This window comes from Podarcis melisellensis (genome assembly GCF_964234715.1).
Source record: "Podarcis melisellensis genome assembly, chromosome: 8".
In the NCBI taxonomy this organism is placed as follows: domain Eukaryota; kingdom Metazoa; phylum Chordata; class Lepidosauria; order Squamata; family Lacertidae; genus Podarcis; species Podarcis melisellensis.
In genome coordinates this window covers 66,826,569-66,848,069 of record NC_138540.1, presented here as the reverse complement: position 1 = coordinate 66,848,069, position 21,501 = coordinate 66,826,569, and the positions used below count along the sequence as shown (strand labels likewise).

The following is a 21,501-nucleotide window of genomic DNA, read 5'->3' as shown; positions in this document are numbered from 1 at the left end:
AGTAAGTGAACACTACAGAGTACCTAGAATTTGACTATGTTTAGTTGCAGTCCTGCACACGTTTACTTGGGAATAAGCCCGAATGGACACATGAGGGATTTAAGACTATACTTTCAGGGATCATTTCTATAGTTTGTAACTAGAGAAGTGGACACATGGGGGACTTGGGCGTAAACGTGCCTCGGGTTAGGCTGTGTGGAGCGCAACAAAACTCTGATCATTACTTTTATTGGTAGTATTGCTTTTACTACTATCTCCTTTACTAGTATATCTTCAAAGATGCTGAAGGCTCACCCAAGGCACATGGCTCACCCAATTTCCATTTTATCCTCAAAACAACCCTGTGAGATAGGTTACCCCTCACAGAGCTACAATTCCCAAACAACCCTTAAACAACAGTGCCCAGAATTCTTAAGAGGGAGTTTCAAATGTGTTCTAAAGGTACAAGCCTGTAAGTCCAATTACCTCTGAAGAGAAATTTAGCTGGAGAGAACACAGGTGCCATGGAGGAAGGATTCCCCAACAGGGGTGGGGAATCTGCCATCCTCCAAAGTGTGTTAGAATAAAACTTTTCTCTTGCCCATGCTAGCTGGGGCTGATAGTTGAGAATCCATCTGGACCCAACATAGTAATCACTGTCTTGTCAATCATCCACTCATTTTGCCATGGGCTTTCTTCCAGCAAGGACAGAGATAGTCCTACAAAGGGACTTGGAGAAAGTTTCCACATAAACCTTAAAACCAGGAAATGAACACACCCCACACAAAAAACCCCCCTCTGCATTGGGACTCTTCAGTGGATGCCCTTGGGTTTTGGGAAAGTGTACTATAGGAGTGTACTTGCTTTCCTGTCTCTCACAAGCTGCATTAGAGTCAAACCCATCAGTCAATCTAGCTTGCATTGACTGTCAACAGCTCTCCAAGGTTACTTTCCCTGCCCTACCTGGATATGCTAGTGACTGAAGCTAGGACCTTTGCATGCAAAATAGATACTGTTCCAGTTTCAGCTTATCCCGTGCTTGCTGCAGTTGCTGTTTGAACAGGTAATTTGGGAGGGCAGCAGCATGAGTCACTTAATTACAGGAAGCAAAGTTTTGCAATGCACAGAATACATGTACTGGCCAGTAAAGATGGATTGTTTGATTAGTTAAAGGTCAGGCTGAGCAATCACAATGCACTAAAAATATACTTTCAATGGTCACATGGTGCTGTTTTTTAAGTTTTGCACACTGTTTTTAGTGCTACCTGGAACCTGTTGTAAAATTTTCAAGCTTTAGTTTCTTCGTAACTGGAGAGTAACCATCACCTGCAATTTACCTAAAACCAAATTCCAGAGTGCACTAGGACTGGCTGAACATGGAAGTCTACATGCAATTGCTTAACATGTTGGACAAAGAGGCCTGGGTTTATTTCAGAGGACAAACTGGGTGATCTTTGGCTAACCAAATGCCTAGTCACAGGACCGTTGTACAGATAACATGGAAGAACTGTATCCCCTTAAGCTGATCACTAAACTTCTAGAAATTTGCTGTCATAATTACAGACTATGTTATTTGATAGGCACAGGAATTACATGGGAAGGATGCGAACAGCAAGCTACAGTTGCAGTCTACTTTGAATAAGATCTGTGCAGGAGGTACCAGAATTTGCAGGAAAAGACACAGTATAAAGCTTCATTGTATTAACTTACAAGAGCTTGTGATGGAGCTTGCTATCTCGACCCTCTTTCCTCAAAATGTCAAGCCTTTCTAACTTGTGAGCCTGAGGGATAATCTTAATACTGATTTTTGCTGAGGTTTTGGCTAAAGGGCGGGGTATAAATGCCACATGTGATCACATAATCAGCAACTCACTGGTGTGTGCAAAGAACAAAATCTCAAGTTCACTTCCCACAATTGGTAAGCTAAAGAAACTGCACACTTCAATTAGGCAAACACAAAAGACTAGATAAACTGACGTGATCAACAATTCCAAAATATCAGATACTGTGCATCTGCCAATACCTTTTGTTTTTTCTGTTATAGCCAATGCTACTCCTACTCAGGGTAGACAACCAAAATTTATGGACATAGCTATCTTAGGTCCATTAATTTCAATGGGTCTACTGTGAGCAGAACCTAGTTGGATGCAACCCTGTTTCAAAGTCCATTTTAAATTGTCAGACATTGTTGGAGCATGGTAGAGCTGCATAATCTCATCTTCTGTCGTCTGTATACCCATTTTCTCTAACAACGTCAATACCAACTGCAGATCATGTCCTAACACATGAATAAAAAAATTTACAGAATAATATGCTTTATTGGTGTTCAACAAGCCATCTCTTACAGGTAAATAGCATAGTTCTGTTACTTGCAAGGGGGAAAAGGCATGCGTGCAGTTGTCAAATTCTGCAAATGCAGAAAACCTCTTCATCCCAACCGGTTAATTTGGTTTTGGACCATTATCTTTGTCTGCATTTAAGTCTTTCCCTTGACCACCTTTGCTCAGAACACACAAGCAGTGTGTCACAGATCTTGCTGTTTTGTTACCACTATGGCAGCACCTGCTAATCAGGGAAAAAACAAGGTGATAATTCTCCACATTAAGGCTTTGGAGGTCATTCCTGCTCATTAGTATCCACAGCAATGCAGCTTTTCTTCCATCATGTTGCTGCCAGAGAAAGCTAGCATAGTGCCCTGTCAATGTTGGGGCCTTCCGAATCCTGCCAGCCTAGTCGGCAACCAGGGATGATGGGAATTGTAGACTTGAAGGCATACTGAAGGTGGAGACCCAAGGTAGCCATTTCTCCAAGATTGTTCTGTTGATCTGTAGGACTCTTGTTCTCTTCTGACCTATGCTTAAATAGCTGATGCTTTCACAAGACCACATCCTCAGCATCTTCTCCAGCTCTTTTTCTCCTGGTTGTTATTCTTCCTTTTAAAATGGCCTGATAAATAAAAACAAAAACATCAACAGGCTGTTTCTGGTTCTCAGCTTCCCGAACATAAAATCAGCACATTTCAACTCATTTTAAAGCTTTTTTTGCATTGTACAGACTTGTAAGTCACTTTGAGACTTTGAGGAGAAAGCAATGAAAAATTAACTGAGGGAGAGAAATCAATCAAGCATCCACTAATAAAAAGCAGGACCTCAATCATTCCAATGTAAAAACAAAACAAAACACCAGACCCCTATGTAAAGACTTCAAACTAGTCACTGCACAAGCATTGAAATTATAATAATAATACATTTTTATTTATATCCCATCCTCCCCAGCCAAGACCGGGCTCAGGGTGGCTAACAACCAACCAATAATAAAAAGTTGATTAAAATACAATTTAAAAGATTAAGACACAACATTAAAACAATTAGGGAGCAATCTCTTCATAGGAGAAAGGAAAAAGAAAGAGGGGGAGGGAATCAAACTGATTATGAGCCAAAGGCCAGGTGGAACAACTCTTTCTTACAGGCCCTGTAAGAGATCAGATCTCGCAGGGCCCTGGTCTCAAGAGACAGAGCATTCCACCAGGCCAGCGTTGCGAAGGCCCTGGCTCTGGTTGAGGCTAATCTAACTTCCTTAGGGCCCGGGACCTCTAGGGTGTTGCTATATACGGACCTCCGTGGGGAATACCAGGAAAGGCGGTTCCATAGGTACGAGGGTCCTAGGAATTATGAGAATATATGGAAGGACCAACTTGAACAAGCCCAATTGTGCCGTTTACAAAACTTGCATTGAGTAAGACTCAATATATCTGTGGCCCCCATAGCTTCTTCCAACCAAGAACCACAAGCTTAGGCTTATTAACACAATTACGACATAAAACTCTGGTGCATATGCCTCTTACAAGGCCATTAAGTGCCTTAATTTTTCACATGCCTCATGCCATACTACCAAAAACTCAAAGAGCAAGGCAAAAATTGAACGAAAGAGCCCTGTTGGATCAGGCCAAATGGCCACCTAATCCATCATCCTGTGGCCAACCAGATCCCCCAGTCGGAACCCTACAAGATTTAATAAGGGTTTATGAATGAAGCAGCAAACAAGCACATGTCTCCTGCATGGTTTATCTCCTCAGTCACCGTCCGAAGACTCAGAGAAGCTGTAGGAATATGCAGGTTGCAGACCACGAGGGCCCAGCTTGCTCTCCAACAGTGTGGAAGGGGACTATACGTCACAGAGCCCAAAGGCCTACGCTCCCATACGCCACATGGATAGAGCTGAGAGAGAGCAACCTCTCCAGATATCCCCGTTGGTTGAAGGCAGGACGAATTGCAAAGTGCCTCTACAGTATAAGAAGTTACTAGCGTCTATACCAGCATGCCCCAAGGTGGTACCTTATATTTGTTGGGACTCCAACTCCCATTAGCCTCAGCCAACAAACCAGAGTTTATTGAGATGGGAGATTATGATGAGAGTAGTAGCCCAGCAACATCTGGCACATTGGGAAAACACTTAATATCCGCTTCCAATATAATGATCCCAAGCGACTACAAAGACTGTTGAATGCAGGCCAGCAGGACATTAGAAAACTCTTCTGGAAGGACAAAGCAACCCTTTTACCTGGTTGACTCTTGTGGAGCTCCAGTGTCCATGATGTGCAGGATCCTCACCACACCCAGAGGTCAGCCCCTCATCCTTGCTCAGGCCCCAGGTATGATATACAACTAGAGGCATGACATAGGAAAATGCAGAATACCTGCTACTAAGAATAAAAAACCAGGGTTATCTTTCAGAATTGGGTCTCTGAAAGCGGAGGGCATTTGCCCAACAAGAAAAAACAACAACAGACAACCCCTGAATAAATCTGCACTCCCACATACATGCCATACCCTCCACCCCCCACAATATCCTTTAAAAGTGATTGTAATTTTTATGATCAGGAGAAAACTGTTGGGGTCTCTTTGAAAAGTGTACTGAAAACAAAACCCTATTAGCAAAGCTCTTGCTTGAGGAGTGTCTCCTGCATGGTTTATCTCCTCAGTCACCGTCCGAAGACTCAGAGAAGCAGTAGGAATATGCAGGTTGCAGACCGCGAGGGCCCAGCTCGCTCTCCAACGGTGTGGAAGGGGACTATACGTCACAGAGCCCAAAGGCCTACGCTCCCATACGCCACATGGACAGAGCTGAGAGAGAGCAACCTCTTCAGATATCCCCGTTGGGTTGACAGCAGGATCAACAGCAAGTGCATTTGTAGAAAGCTGTCTATTGTCTAGGCCAGCATCGCCAATGACCTAGAATGGGCACTGTGGTCCAACACAGCTTATGCCCTTTCAGAATTACTTATACCAAGACAGCATTTTTTATTTCAATGCACTTTTAATCTAAACCTAAGAATACAGCAATATTTTCACAGTGGAGTTTATAAAGACAACACCCCACAGTGGCCTTAACGACACACACACACCACAGGCCACAACAGGCAAATAGGAAAAAATAATTATTCTCGTGAATACCTTGAGAGTTAAAACTGCTGTACATACCCATTTAAGGATTATATGTCCATTCCAACAGCATGCAATGAACTTTCAAGCGTACTGGAATGGGAAGAACAGAATTGTACAATAGTTGAGACAGCTGCTTCTCAAACTGAGAGTCCCAATGTATTCCTGGGGTGCTCACACTATGGGTATGTGTCTGTATCATTTCTCTCTCCCCACCCCCCGCCCCAAATTTCTAGGGATTTTAAAGAAAATTCATGATGGGCCCACAGCACTTCTGTTGTGGATCCTCTTGGAGCAACTTGGTTACCGACCCCCTGCATATTAAATGCTATATATAAGCAATATGTACTCTAACAACAATACGCTAATTAAAACATGGAATATATAATATGCAATTGCCCAGTGTTAAATTTGAACTTGAAAGTCTTATTTTCTTTTTCAGCGAGGAGATAGGACTAGAAAGCTTAGCTGCTTTGCCGCCATAGTTTTTTGCTGATGCTATTGGGCGGGGAAGATGTTCTGGTTGATTTCTATGAATTGCACGTCATTTTATAATAACTCTTTTTTACTTAAGCTCTTAAAAATATTGCTAAGTGGCCTGGAAACCTTTCTGCAACAGGCTACTTGTAAGTTCAATAACTAATAATAGAAGGAGCAAAGCTCAGTGGTAGATGATCTGTTTTGCATGCAGAAGGTTCCAGGTTCAATCCTTGGCATCTCCAGGTAGGGTTGGTAATGACCCCTGCCTAAATCCATGGGGAGCCACTGCCAGTCAGTGTAGACAGCATTGAGCTTGATGGACAAATGGTCTTAACTCTGTATAAGGCAGCTTTCTATGTTCCTAGGTAAATTTTATTTATAAATGGACCTCACTCCCAAAGGTTTAAGCAGCACTGGATTAAACACAACTTTTTAACAATACCACACTAGCACAAAGCAACAGCTACGGTAAGGATATACTATCAAAGTGAAGCAATGTCTCCTGCATGGTTTATCTCCTCAGTCACCGTCCGAAGACTCAGAGAAGCAGTAGGAATATGCAGTTTGCAGACCACAAGGGCCCAGCTTGCTCTCCAACGGTGTGGAAGGGGACTATACGTCACAGAGCCCAAAGGCCTACGCTCCCATACGCCACATGGATAGAGCTGAGAGAGAGCAACCTCTCCAGATATCCCCATTGGTTGAAGGCAGGACGAATTGCAAAGTGCCTCTACAGTATAAGAAGTTGTTGTTGCTTAGTCGTGTCCGACTCTTCGTGACCCCATGGACCAGAGCACACCAGGCACAACTTTTATATGCCTGTTGTCTTTGTCCGTGGAGTTTTCTTGGCAGGGATACTGGAGTGGCTTGCCAGTTCCTGCTCCAGTATAAGAATTTACTAGCCTCTATACCAGCATGCCCCAAGGTGGTACCTTATATTTGTTGGGACTCCAACTCCCATTAGCCTCAGCCAATAAACCAGAGTTTATTGAGATGGGAGATTATGATGAGAGTAGTAGCCCAGCAACATCTGGCACATTGGGAAAACGCTTAATATCCGAATATCCGCTTCCAATATAATGATCCCAAGCGACTACAAAGACTGTTGAATGCAGGCCAGCAGGATATTAGAAAACTCTCTTCTGGAAGGACAAAGCAACCCTTTTACCTGGTTGACTCTTGTGGAGCTGCAGTGTCCATGATGCACAGATGTCTGATCCTCACCACACCCAGAGGTCAGCCCCTCATCCTTGCTCAGGACCCAGGTATGATATACAACTAGCGGCATGACATACCAAATGCAGAATACCTGCTACCAAGAATAAAAAGCAGGGTTATCTTTCAGAATTGGGCCTCTGAAAGTGGAGGGCATTTGCCCAACAAGAAAAAAACCAACAGGCAACCCTTGAACAAATCTGCACTCCCACATACGTGCCATACCCTCCACCCCCCAATATCCTTTAAAAGTGATTGTAATTTTTATGATCAGGAGAAAACTGTTGTGGTGTCTTTGAAAACAAAACCCTATTAGCAAAGCTTTTGCTTGAGGAGTGTCTCCTGCATGGTTTATCTCCTCAGTCACCGTCCGAAGACTCAGAGAAGCAGTAGGAATATGCAGGTTGCAGACCGCGAGGGCCCAGCTTGCTCTCCAACGGTGTGGAAGGGGACTATACGTCACAGAGCCCATAGGCCTACGCTCCCATACGCCACATGGACAGAGCTGAGAGAGAGCAACCTCTCCAGATATCCCCGTTGGGTTGACAGCAGGATGAAGTGCCTCCATTTCTAGACGTTTTATAGTCTCTAGGTCAGCAAGGGCCAAGTACGCTCAAAATACTGGTGCCCCAACTCCCAAGGGTAAAGTACAAGGAGCAGAACTTTATTTTTGCAGTGGAGACAAGTGATGTGCTCCATAAGGAGTTTGAACTTTCCTTTAGAAATCTCTGGGAAGGAGGCTGTGTACACACTTTACCTTCAAAATACATTCTAAACGCATTTTCCCCCTCCCCAAGAATTATGGGCACTGTAGTTTACCCCTCATAGTTGCCAGTAACTTCTAAACTGCAGTGCTACAGTAAAGCATATGCTTCAAAGTTATATACACAGCCAAAGTATAACATCTGCATATATTCCATTTGTATAAAATTATGCTGTTCCTATCTTTGCAAGTCTTCCCAACCAATTGCCTTTCAGGTATTGCAAGACTACAACTCCCAAGCATTCTTGGCTATTGGCCATGCTGACTGGGGCCCAGTAAGAGCTGTACGTACTTCAAAACATCTGGAGTGCACCAGATTGATGAAGGCTAATTCAGGTAATTTGCTGATTAAGATCAAACAAAAAAAATTATCCAATACCTTGAATTCCCAAACTGGACATGTTCACCTGTGGATCAAAAGCCCTCTTCACCAGCATCTTATGAGGTTCTCAATGCTTTCAGACCAGAAAGAACAAAAGTGTGCATTAGTGTATTGTAACTGCATGAAATATAGCTTCATACAGTACCATTGGCACCAAGGAAGATACAGCCTAGCATCCAATAATACCCTGCATAAACATTAAACCCAAAGTTGTATTTCATTATAAATGCTTGGTTTCAAGCAAGCTTTAAACTTTAAAGCATCACAAAGACCAGAAAAACTGTTAGGCAAGTCTGTATTCTTGCAGATTAAATGCTTCAGTCTCAGTTTTTAAATACAATCTTGCTTTAAATTATCAAAGTTGAAATGTTTATCCCCACCCAACAGCACCGTGATATGCACATGTGTACACTGTTAAGAGGTCACTAGCAAGGAGAAAAAAAGGTTTCAAATTAAGCATAGGATCATGCTAGTGCAGGTTTTTAGTGGTTCAATAAATATAAACCAACAAGCATGAGGCTTGTTCTGAGGATGAAATGGGAAGAGGGGGGAACCTGGTACACCACCTTGAGCTCCTTTAAGGAAAGGTGAAAAACTAAACAATAAAACATTTTAGCGAGGTAGGCAAGATCCAATTTGCCTTGCAAGTTTAACAGAACTTCACAAAGAAGACACCCATGCAAACGGGTAGAAATGAGGCTGGTCATAGCTTTCTTCCCAACCAAAGAGGATTCCCAGATAGAAACCAGGGAAGTCCACTGCAAGCAGAGGAATGGTTGCTGTAGGGCACCATTCTTTCCAGACCTCAAAAACAAATTGCGAGCCATGCCGGCTGCCGTCCTCCAAAATACACCGACTTGCAGTACTGTTGAATTTCTGCCTGCCGCCACACACTTTCAAGGTGCAGGAACTCTCCCCCTCCCAATATTTTATTTTATAATCTTTTGGATGGAGTTTTCTGTGGCACTAACTGCAACAACGGCGCTCCTTCAACGCTGAAATTCAAGAAACGAGCGGAAATTCAATAGGGAAAATCTCATCACTGCATCTTCCGTAGTTTCCTTCATTTATTAAGATATCAAAACGGTGCAATTATAAAAGCAACTTAATTAATCACTTATAGTTATTACATTCACTAACTTATTGCTTCTTGTGAGATTAAAATGCCGCGCTTCCCGCTCTTTTAAGGCAGAGGCAGCAGCTCCGCCACTTACCTCTTCTTCCCACGCGCCTAGAAAAGAATGTGGGACGCACGACGTGGGCATTTATAACGCGCAGGGGCTGACGGGAAAGAGCAAGCCGCCCGACTGCACGGCGCATGCGGCAAGGGTTTCCCGTCGAAGGAGAAGGCGTAAAAAGCCCACGAGTTTCATCTATTTAGGTATCCTCACTTCCGGTTCTCAATCGGCTTTTTCAGCATGCGGGGCAATGTGGGGCGGAAAGGCATATATGAATAGTATTATATATTTTTTTTTAAAAATCGAACAACAAAAAAATGGTCATCGGCGCATATTTGAGAGCACTGCACTTCTGTCTCCAGATTTCTCTCTGCCTCTCCCGCTTAAACCTTACTCCACTACAGCTAATTCTACCAGTTTTGTCCCGCACATGGTGGAGTATATCGATGGCCAATGGGAACCGAACTTTTTACAGATTCATGAAGACTGCACCTTTCAGGGTATTTTATTTTTTTCTATTTAAACAACGGCGACACAACGCATGCGTAATAGCGAAGTGGGGGGGAAGAGAGAGAGGGAGGAAGGGAGAGGATGGAGGGATGCAGAGGAGCAGTGATTGGTTGAACTCCAAGGTGGTGCCGAGTTGAAAGAGAAGGAGATTCTAAGAAAAGAGACTCCGACGCCGTTCTGACAACAAGGGCTCCCTCTACCGAGTGAAATGGCAATGGCCACTCGTGCGGAACGGAGGCCGAAGGAGGAGCCCCCGTTATGTACCGGTATTTTAATAAATATTAGTTTGTATGTGCCCAGCGACGAATGAAAGTCTATCTTGTATTTTTGCTTCACCTTCATATTTTAAATGATCTTAGAGTGGCTGTCTTATTGCAAAAGAATTTTAGAAATACACTTGAAAGAGAAACAAATTAAAATAAAATAATAAAAAAAATCCTTCCTGTAGCACCTTAGAGACCAACTAAGTTAGTTACTGGTATGAGCTTTCGTGTGCATGCACACTTCTTCAGATAAGCTCATTCCAATAACTAACTTAAGGTGCTACTGGAAATAATTTTTTTTATTTTATTATTTTATTTTGTTTCGACTACGGCAGACCAATAGGGCTACCTACGTGTAACTAGAACTTGAAAGAGAAGTTGCTGAATTACAACTCATTACCAAACTAAAAACTATGGAGAGACCTGGTCTGAATAGAGATATTGGATTCATGTCCCATTATACATACTAAAGCTAATTTTGGTCATCTATCCTTTAAAAATCCCTTGCCCTTCCCTGTGGAACCAACTGCCATAACAGTCACCAACAGTTATAAGGTTGAAGCGATCTCTGCTTCAGAGTATCTGACGAAGTGTGTATTACACACGAACGCTCATACCTTGAAAGCTTATATTTAGTTGATCTTTAAGGTGCCACTGGAATTGTTTTTTAAAAATCATCTTTCAGTTTGTTATTTATTATGACTATGACAGATCAACACGGCTATCCACCTGAATCTATATTTTAAATGAGTTCATCTATTCTATTTTTTTTTTTAATCACATCAGCTTAAAAAAAAAAATTATCGTTTGACCAAAACTATGTGCTTAAGATCCAATAATAATAATAATAATAAGCATGGCAGAAAACCGGAAAGTGTTTGGGACAGATGCTTGGAGCTGTGCATGGCTTTATATATTATCACTTGCAACATAAGAAAAGCTCTGCTTGGCTGCCCTGTAACCAGCCTAAAAAGTTCAGGGTGGGGACACCCAGCAAGCAGTTTGGGGCATCGTATTCCCCTGTACATATTAATGCTTTACTTTGTATTCATTAAGGCTATGTTCTTCAATTGTACTCTGATCAATCAATTGCCTCACAAAGTTGTAATGTAACTTCCAGCTGGTATACATTACCCAACTGATAGGTAAATTTGCACTGGCAGATCAGAAGATGTGGTCTAGACATACTGAAAATTATGATGTATTATAACATTTGTTTCATAACATTTTATTGAGTTTTCCAATTTAATAATCCAATAAAAAACACATTATATTCCAAATTACAACAAAATCCAGGAGAAGGGTCCAGCAGGTTCTGCAAATTGGTGCTGCCTGTCAGGAGTACTCCCCTTTCAGTAACCCCCCTACACACTCTCTAGCAAGGGAAGGGGCCAGTGCAATGAGAGCAAGAGGGGGAGGTTGACCAGCCAAGGGAAGAGAAGTAGCTGGAGTCTCTGGTGCCACCCAAGCGTTCAGAGCCCCACCGCCATCACCAGTCTACCTTATCTAGGAGGAGTTACAGAAGGAAGGAGCATATACTGTAGATCAGCTGGTGCATAGAAGTGAACATCTGGCCTAACATCATCTGCTGGACACCAGGACTTAAATACCTGTTTGTGGGAATTTGTGTTTGCTCCAACCTTCTGTGGCTACAGCAACTGTGCCTTAGGGAACTGATGCACCTGTTCCCTGTATCAATGAATGCTATAAACTAGAAACCTTTGGACTACTATCTGATTTTGTGGAGAGCCGGGACAGACGGCCAGGTAGCTGTGGAAGTCTCACACCCCACACACCCACACCTATCAGGAAGCTGTCTCCAAATCACTTCCTCCTTCAGGATCCACAGTTGATTTTCTGCCTTGTGGAAGTAGGCAGAGTTTTTTTGGGCTCCCACATGGGTACAATAGCCAAATATTTCCTCCAATAGCAAATAGGCAGTACTACAGGGTCTCTGATCCAGTTCACAGTGGGGTTCTTCTGGAGTGCAGGAAACCAGGGAAGATCAAGCCCAAGGAGAAGGCCAAGAGTATTCACCAGCCACATTCCTCTTTCTGTGACATGACAGCAAACAGAAAAGTTCATTATGGAGTCTGACTGGTGAAAGGGTCAGGTTCTGAAGCACACCACCTTTCTGGCCCAAGCACCACTGCACAAAAAAGAAAATGGCTCATTTAGTGCAATAATTTGCTATCCCTGAGCCAATGGATAGGACAGCTGCTCTTGTTTTTCAGTTCACAGTAACTGTGACAGGAGGTCTTTGGATCAGCTGACTACCACAAACTGCTGCATTTTCTGCCCGAGCGAACGTATAACAGCCCCTTGGCAGAGTCTGCCTTCTCCCCATTGTACTGTAATATCTAACGGTTTCTGTATTCTGTAGTTCAGTGGAAGGAGAGAAAATAAAAACCCCAAATGATGCTGGCCGCATAATTCTCTCACACACAAACACATGTTAAAGCTAGCTAATGCTAGCTTTAATTTAGTTAAAGCTAGCTAATGCTAGCTTTAATTTAGGACTCATTCTCCATTCTCCCTCTACCATTCCATTTTCTATTTTCAACTTGGAGCCAACAATTTTTGGTTGTTGGGCCAACTCTTCACTGGGCTGTCCCTTCTCATGGGAGAGTGAGTTTTAACTGTTACAGGCCGAAGAGAGGCTGGGACCAGGTACTCTGGGTCCACATGTTTCTCAGATAAGCCCCTTAAGTAAACTTTTTGCATATTAAGAGGCTTGACAGGAGATATCTGACAGGCTGGCTGACAGGCTATCTGTCCGGAGATGTTGCCTCCAATGCCGCTTGCATTCCCCATCATTCTGCACTGGCACCCCACGTTGGACGGCGCTGGGAGCATGTGCCGACAGCAGAAAAGCCAGCAAAGGAACCCACAGCTTGGTGCACACAACAGGATGCATCGCACAGTGCCCACAACGTTACATGGTGGTCCGAGTGCTGCGCGTGCAGCCGAAACAGTTAACTGCCATGTGGGGGGGAGGCAGCGGGCAGACAGCACAGCGACTGTGCGTGCTGCCCAACATTTTGTCCCCCCCACCACAGAACCTGCACCCCCCCTTCGTACGCCTCTGTGCGTGGGATGCTGGCACCCCTTTTGATTGGTGCTGTGAGTCCCTGCAAGTCCCTAAAGGTTCTAAAAGTACTGTATTTTTTGCTCTATAAGACTCACTTTTTCCCTCCTAAAAAGTAAGGGGAAATCTGTGTGCGTCTTATGGAGCGAATGGAGGCTGTGCAGCTATCCCAGAAGCCAGAATAGCAAGAGGGATCGCTGCTTTCACTGCACAGCAATCCCTCTTGTTGTTCTGGCTTCTGAGATTCAGAATATTTTTTTTTTCTTGTTTTCCTCCTCCTAAAACTAGGTGCATCTAATGGTCTGGTGCGTCCTATAGAAAAATACGATAAACAACTACAGTATTTCCTAAAAAAAAAGTCAACAACTTTGGGGATCCCCCCCTAAAAAAGGTCAACAACTCTGGGCAACCTTTTATTGAGGGTGAAAGAGGAGAGCGCAAAATATGGTCTGAACCTCAACATCAAAAAAACGAAGATCATCGCCACTGGTCCCATCACCTCCTGGCAAATAGAAGGGGAAGAAATGGAGGCAGTAAGAGATTTTACTTTCTTGGGCTCCATGATCACTGCAGATGGTGACAGCAGTCACGAAATTAAAACACGCCTGCTCCTTGGGAGAAAAGCAATGACAAACCTAGACAGCATCTTAAAAAGTAGAGACATCACCTTGCCAACAAAGGTCCATATAGTAAAAGCTATGGTTTTCCCAGTAGTGATGTATGGAAGTGAGAGCTGGACCATAAAGAAGGCTGATCGCCGAAGAATTGATGCTTTTGAATTATGGTGCTGGAGGAGACTCTTGAGAGTCCCATGGACTGCAAGAAGATCAAACGTATCCATTCTTAAGGAAATCAGCCCTGAGTGCTCACTGGAAGGACAGATTGTGAAGCTGAGGCTCCAATACTTTGGCCACCTCATGAGAAGAGAAGACTCCCTGGAAAAGACCCTGATGTTGGGAAAGATGGAGGGCAGAAGGAGAAGGGGATGACAGAGGATGAGATGGTTGGATGGTGTTCTTGAAGCTACCAGCATGAGTTTGATCAAACTGCAGGAGGCAGTGGAGGACAGAAGTGTCTGGCGTGCTCTGGTCCATGGGGTCACGAAGAGTCGGACACGACTAAATGACTAAACAACAACAACAAGTTTCATTGAACTCAGTGCAATAAGGGACCCCTGACCATTAGGTCCAGTCGTGTCCAACTCTGGGGTTGTGGCGCTCATCTCGCTTTATTGGCCGAGGGAGCTGGCGTGGTCATGTGGCCAGCATGACTAAGCCGCTTCTGGCGAACCAGAGCAGCGCATGGAAACACCGTTTACCTTCCCACCGGAGCAGTACCTATTTATCTACTTGCACTTTGACGTGCTTTCAAACTGCTAAGTTGGCAGGAGCAGGGTCCGAGCAATCCCCGTCGCGGGGATTCAAACCACCAACCTTCTGATCAGCAAGTCCTAGGCTCTGTGGTTTAACCCACAGTGCCACCCGCGTCCCCAACATGCAGAATACTGCACAGTTAAGTAGCTATTGAGTGTTAAAAATGCAGCTTGTGGCCTTCCCTTTGCATACTACCCAGCTCCCCAAAATCTCCATTTTGAAAATTTAGCACAATTCCACTTTGTTTGAAGCTCCAGGCACCCTCAGCTGCCCCCTCTAGGTGACAGAGGATGCCCTGCGAAGGTGACTAAACACTGTAACTTCTTATTACCCACAGAACAGTTCAGGGCTTCCCTCTAGTGGCTAGAAATTGTCAAAAGGCATGTTTTGATGTGTTTCAATGCAGAGGTGAACAGCCTTCCAGCTGGCAAGATCAACTTTGTTTTCTACCACACACCCATAACTGGAGCCAGGTACAAAAGACATGCACTTAAAGATTTTGGAGGCTGGGAATTTTTTCTCGAGTAATGGAACTGAGGTGAGTTCACAGTCCTTCCATCCAAATATCTGTTCCTGATCAGCTCTTTCCTCTCAGCTTTACTCATTTTAGCAGTATAATTTCAGGGGGAAGTTGTTTTGTTGTTGCCACAGCATATCACCCAGAGATCTACCAGTAGTTCCTGATCTATTTTGTTCCTGCCTCTGTGATGTAGCCCAAGTTCCTACATATTTTGGATATTTCTTGTCAGGGGGCCCTTGACAGTGTCTTCCTCAGGGGTCAGCAAACTTTTCCAGCAGGGGGCCAGTCCACTGTCCCTCAGACCTTGTGGGGGGGCCGGAGTATATTTTTTTTAGGGGGGATGAATGAATTCCTATGCCCCCAAAATAAGCCAGAGATGCATTTTAAATAAAAGCACATATTCTACTCATGTAAAAACAGGCTGCTTCCCGGACTGCCCCTGGGCTGGATTGAGAAGGCAATTGGGCTGGACCCGGCCCCCGGGCCTTAGTTTGCCTACCCATGCTCTTGCTCCTAAGGAAAGCATTGGGCTGAACGCAATGCAATGCTTTCTCATAGAGGAAGTGTGGATCTGTGACTTGGGTAGTCCAAACCATCGGGTAGTCTGACCATCAGTTCCTTATGTGAAAATGTCAGGCTTGAATGAGGCCGACAGAATAGGTTGCAATGCCAGCTTGGCCCTGTGGGTTTGTGTGTGGTGCTTTCAACCGTTACTCTGGTTTGCAAAGTGGTTCACAGGCCCCTGAAGTCTGGCAAAGCCTGGTGTTAGTGGTTAGAGTGCTGGACTTGGAATCTCATATTCAAATCTTTGCTGAGCTACAAAGGTCACTGGGTCACCTTGGGCCACTCACATGTCCCGAATTTAACCTACTTTGCAGGGTAGGATAAAATAAGGTGACTATTGAGTCTGCCACTCTTGAGCTCCTCAGAGGAAATGTGAGAGGTGATTGTGTTGAGGGATAAAGGGTGGGGGGAATATTCTGGCCCCTCACTCTGAGAATTTACACCTTCCTCTGAGAGTTGGAGAAGAAGATTAAAATCTTGTAACCACAAGCTAGTTGCTGTGAGATCCAGCTGTCTTCTCTATGCCCAAATGGGGCTGAGGCAGGAACTCAGTTCCTCTCACATTTTAAAGTGAACCCTACCTAATTCACACATTCCAAAACAAGAATTGAATAAAAATGCATCTATCTTTAGAAATTCTCCAACTAAAACATGTATATTAAGGGAAAGAATATTGGCGAGAACTATGCACAAAAATGTATCTAGGGAAATCTGCTTGGGGGAAAAAGTGCATAGGGAAAATTTGCAATAAAATGCTAACAGATTTTCATGAGGATTTTAAAAAACACACCCACACATTGCAAAAATATGTATAGCAAAAATAGTGCTCCATCAGTGTTAGATTGATTTGATAAACATGAACTATCAGAGTGTCAAATTTAACATAATACAGTAGTTAATAAACAATTGTCCAAGTTCTTATTTGTTCATCAACCATCAGGACAATATTCAACCACATAGTGCCTTTGCTTTATTGTAAATATGCAGACTGCATATAGATTACATATATGTTTGCGATAATCAACATTTGTAAATAAAATTTTGTTATAAATATGAAAAAAAATCACCAACTGGTGTAGACATGCGGCAAACTGAGCTGAAGAATGGGAGCATAAGAAACTGAAGTTGAGAGATTGGATCATCTGTCGGTGTCTCTTGGCTTTTCATTTTTCCAATTTGAATTTATGTTCCCCACATTTCCACATCAACTTGCAATTATTATTATTTTTAAAGGTCGTCATGAAAACCCAGCAGCATTTTAGTGTGAATTTCTCCTGATATGCATATTTTTCTATGCAACTTTGCCAAATGTATGCACTTTTACAAAGCAATTTCCCCTAATAGAGCTTTATGTTATTTCCACTAATATACATCAATATGCACACTTTACCTTAGTATATGCATTTTTGTACGCATTACTCGGCTAGCGAATGGCAATGCAAAAAGCAGGTTTTGAAGATGGCTTCTGCTCATGTATTGTTTTGGAAAATGTGAATTAGGCCTGTTCACTTTTACATGTGGACTGAATCAAATTCCTTCCCCTCCTTATGAGCTCCAAGCCACTTTTTGCATGAACACCCGACCCACCAGCTGGGCTCCTTAGACAGCTCCAAATGTCAGTCTTCAGAGGCTCGATCCTTGCAGTCCACTCCGGCCCAGGTAGCAGCTTTGGTTCCAGGCCCGGCTTTCCCGCAAGCTTTGTGGGTAGGTGTTTCCTCCTCTCTCTCCCCGCTTGACTCAGCCTTAGCTCTCCTGCTAGGGCTGTTTCTGAGCTGCATTGAGAAAGTACAAGGCAGGCAGAGGAGGAAGAGGAAAGTGGGGATGACTCAAGAGAGCAAACTTCTGCTTTGCTCGTGAAAGAGCCGAGGAGGCTCCTCCAGGATCCTTCTGCTGCCACAGTGACACTCAGTCGCGCACACCCCACCATCCTCTGGCCGGCTGGGTCTTGCAGGGTAGGGACCCCACCTGGGCAGGTAACTTCCTCCTTCTCCTTTCCTGTTGGCAGACGCTTCGGGCGTGAGACTCAGGAGTCCCACCTTTGCAGGAGCATATGGGAGAGCTGAGACAGGATCCGGGAGGGAAGGAACTGTGTAATATGCTGCGGAGTTGGTTTGGCTCTCAAGTTTCTGCTTGTCTCTCCGTCTCCCAGATCCTGTTCAGCTGCGAATGCCTGTTTGGGGAGTGCCTGGAGGGAAGCGTACGTATATTTGTGTGTGATGGCCGCTTGCCCATGCTGGTTGCCCGAGAGCTACAGTATACATATGCTTTGCCCGCGGTGCAATTTCAGTCATTTTAGGCTTGGATTTAATGGGGGCTTTTTTTCTTTTTCTTTTTTGGAAAGGTGGGCCCCCCTTGTTACTTGACTTCACTGGTTTCAAAATGGGATGAGCCAGCGTTCTTGCGTTTCCGGGAGCCCCCCTGCTAATCTGCATGCTGTGGGACCATTTTGCCACAAAATCCTGCCCTACCCTGCCCTGTTCTCCTGTTTTGATACCACTCAAAGGCGCCACACTTCCCCCTTCGCATGGAGCACCCAAGAAGATTGGCAGGGCAGGGGGTGTTTGTGTGAAAGAACGGTTGGTTTGCAGACCCAGCTCCCAAGTGATGGAGTCCCACTGAGAGAGGGGTCTCCTAAGGGGGTCCCCAGGCACCTCAGAGCTAGTGGTTCTGCCAGGGTGGGACTGTGGGGCAAAAGTGTAGAGCCCCCACCTGAGCAGGAGCAGGAGAGTCTCCAATCACAGCAGGGCCAATTTTACAATTTTAGTCTCTGAAGTCAAGGGGAAGGTATAGCTCAGTGGTGCAGCGTCTGCCTTGCATGCAGAAGGTCTTGGGACTCCCGGTCTGAAATCCTCAAGAGCAGCTGTCTGCCAGTGCAGAGAGTACTGAGCTAAATGGACTGTTGGACTGGCTCAGTGTAAGGCAGCTTCCTGTGTTCCTATGTAACCATTTTGAAGTAAGTGAAGGAATGCACATTACTATTTAAAACTCCCCGGCTCCAGCCAGGAGACCATTGGCTCTAGAGTCTAAAATTACCAAAGTGCACTGCTGTCCCAGAGGTGACACATGCGCAACCCCAATAAAAACAGCAAAGGCAGTGAACTGGCAGTCGGTAGGCCGTCCATCCCTTTGCATGCAAGATGCCTGTGCTTTTAGCAGCTGGCAAAAACGGGAGCATTTTGTTCGTCTTGCGTTTTCATGCAAAGTTACCTGATTTGCAATTCCTGAGCGAAGGCATAGCTGTCCTTCAAAATGCATACTTCTCTGAATTTTTTTAGCGCAGTTTGCCAAACCAAAAAATGCAGAGATTGGTGAAAATGATGTACGAAACTGCTCTGCATTAGAGGGAAAGATTAGCAAAAAGCTTATATTAGATAAAATTGGGCACCAAACTGCATATTTTAGGAGAAATTGATGTGAAAATGCATATGGATTTTGTGCAGATTTTTGTGGGGGAAATGGCCAATTGGTACAGAAACAGGGTGAACTGAACTTGAGGTTGGCAAAATGAGAGCATGAAAGAATCCAAATTTGACAGATTCACGTATCCCTAGACGGGAATCAAACATGGAGTGCTGTTGCCTGTCATCACCCCCTTTGCTCTGAAACAAGTTGCTCCTGGACAGTAATGTTTTTTCCTCACAAAATGTGCAACTGCTTGACCAGGCTCCATGAGCTGTTAAAAACGGAGACTGTAGTGTCCCACCCCAGAATTGGGTGCAGATAGATAAAGGAAAGTGCAATGGGGTCAAACAGCACTAGGTTCCTTCTCCTTAGGTTAGTCAGAATTTGGAGGGACGTGAGCTGTCTTAAAGCAACAACTACTGCTCGTATTTGGGGAGAATGTTCTCCTTTTAATATTTTTCTTGTCTCGTTCCCTGTTTGATAGCCTCAGAAAGTAAACAAGGGCACCCTTAACTTGCAGTCCCTCCAATTAAGATTGGCCTTTATCTGTTAATCAACTAATTGTTTAATTCATTAATCCAATTAAAGTTGGCAACCCTCATATTTAATACCCTGAACTCATTTGTATGGGGTGTGTACTGTATACAAATGTATATATGGCTGAGGGTGTTCTTTGTTTGGCTAAGGTGTACCTGTGTGTCCAACAGGTGGAGTTTTGTAGGTGCTTTTAGTGTGTCACGGGGCTATTTGCAAAAGTTTGATCAGCTTGTGCATTTGATTGTTTTTGTTTCTGCTGTGCTCTTCTGTATTTTGTGCACTGTATACTGCTTATTTTCCTGTATCCCGCCCACAATAGTGGCTGAGCACCTCTCTCTTGTTTCCATCGGAGACAGAAATAGAACCACAACCTGAACATATTTAGGAGTGTGGTAAGACTTCAGCCACATTGGTTCCTTGTGTGAGGAGGAGGCATGTTTGTTTGTGTCTGTAAAGGTCCTAGTTCTTCAGAAGAACTCTGGTCCTTGAGTTTGTTTCTGGCAGTTTCCTCAAGACAGTAGTCATCTTTGCCTTCAAGGGATGCTCATGGTACCACGATCATTTGAGACTGAGGGAGCCTGCTTAGCTCAGTTGGTTAGAGCATGGTGCTGATAACGCCAAAGTTGCAGGTTCGATTCTCGGTATGGGACAACTGCATATTCCTGCATTGCAGGGGGTCGGACTAGGTGATCCCCAGAGTCCCTTCCAACTTTACAATTCTATAATCTCTCACACGTCCGCTTGTCGTGTGATGAGTAAGCATGGGTCTGAGAGCTTTCCTGTCAATATTTCTAGGCTCGGGTCCTAGCAGTTTTCCGTTGGCCCCGCTGCTTTCCTCAGAAAAACCTGATTGACATTTGTTCTGATTTCGCAGAAAGCAGTGGGATTTCCCGGAAGGGAAGTGGCAGGGCAAACAGAAGTCTGGACGAGCCCTAATATTTGCTGATTATCTGGGACTACAGTGGTATCTCTGGTTATGAACTTAATTCGTTTTGGAGGTCCGTTCTTAACCTGAAACCGTTCTTAGCCTGAGGTACCACTTTGGCTAATGGGGCCTCCTGCTGCCGCCAGCACACAATTTCTGTTCTCATCCTGAGGTAAAGTTCTTAACCTGAGGTACTACGTCCGGGTTATCAGAGTCTGAAGTGTTTGTAACCTGAGGTGTTTGTAACCCGAGGAACCACTGTACTGGTTGCTGAATTGTAACACTTAGACTGCAGGTGTTTTATAAACCTAAAAGCATGTATGTACCCTGGAGTTGTTGGTTTCTTAATGAACAGTCATGACTTTAGTCACTGTGAAATTTGAAGCACTGCTTTTAACTACCTCAGTGTTTCTCAAACTTGGGATCCCAGCTGTTGTTGGACTACAACTCCCACCATCCCTAGCTAGCAGAACTGGTTGTCAGGAGTGATGGGAGTTGTAGTCCAACAACAGCTGGGGGGCAGGACCCAAGATTTTTTTTTAAATGAGGTAGTTAAAAGCAATGCTCCAAAACATGTTTGGCCTTGGCTACATTCACACCATACATTTAAAGCACTAGGATAACACTTTAAACAGTCATGGCTTCCTGAAAAGAATCCTGGGAGTTGTAGTTTGTTAAGGGTGCTGAGTGTTGTTAGGAGGCCCATGCAAGTTTTTGTTCCTGAATAACAATAACCCCTGCAGACTTACTAAACTTCTGAATTAGAACGTTTTAGCAGCGGAACAAGAGGAAACTGGACTATAACTTGGAAAGAACATTAGGGGGAGTTTTATTAAAAGATTTGAAGTTAAATGGTTTTAAAAATAATTATAAAAAGAAAA

General features: G+C 44.1%; 1 protein-coding gene and 1 long non-coding RNA gene across 8 annotated transcripts in view; one reads left to right on the top strand and one right to left on the bottom strand.

Annotated features, from left to right (window-relative positions):
- Positions 1-2,277: 2,277 nt before the first annotated feature.
- Positions 2,278-9,526, bottom strand: LOC309375351. Of its 5 annotated transcripts, none has more exons than XR_014170837.1 (6): positions 9,471-9,526; positions 8,258-8,333; positions 7,069-7,212; positions 5,433-5,513; positions 4,540-4,681; positions 2,278-2,925 (listed from the first exon to the last, which is right to left on the bottom strand). It is a non-coding gene; the product is annotated as an uncharacterized lncRNA (long non-coding RNA). The 5 variants fall into 5 exon arrangements; XR_014170838.1 differs by having other exon boundaries at positions 4,540-4,678; XR_014170839.1 differs by having other exon boundaries at positions 5,460-5,513; positions 9,471-9,524.
- A 7,954-nt stretch (positions 9,527-17,480) lies between these two features.
- The window catches only part of SYTL1 (synaptotagmin like 1), a 33,555-nt gene continuing 29,534 nt past the window's right edge, over positions 17,481-21,501 (top strand). For 2 of the 3 annotated variants that reach the window (XM_081920691.1, XM_081920689.1), the window contains exon 1: positions 17,481-17,729. The gene's annotated coding sequence lies outside the window, so the exon portion shown is untranslated. Of the gene's footprint in view, positions 17,730-17,905; positions 17,954-21,501 lie in introns of all 3 variants that reach the window. The other variant, XM_081920690.1, reaches the window with a different exon arrangement.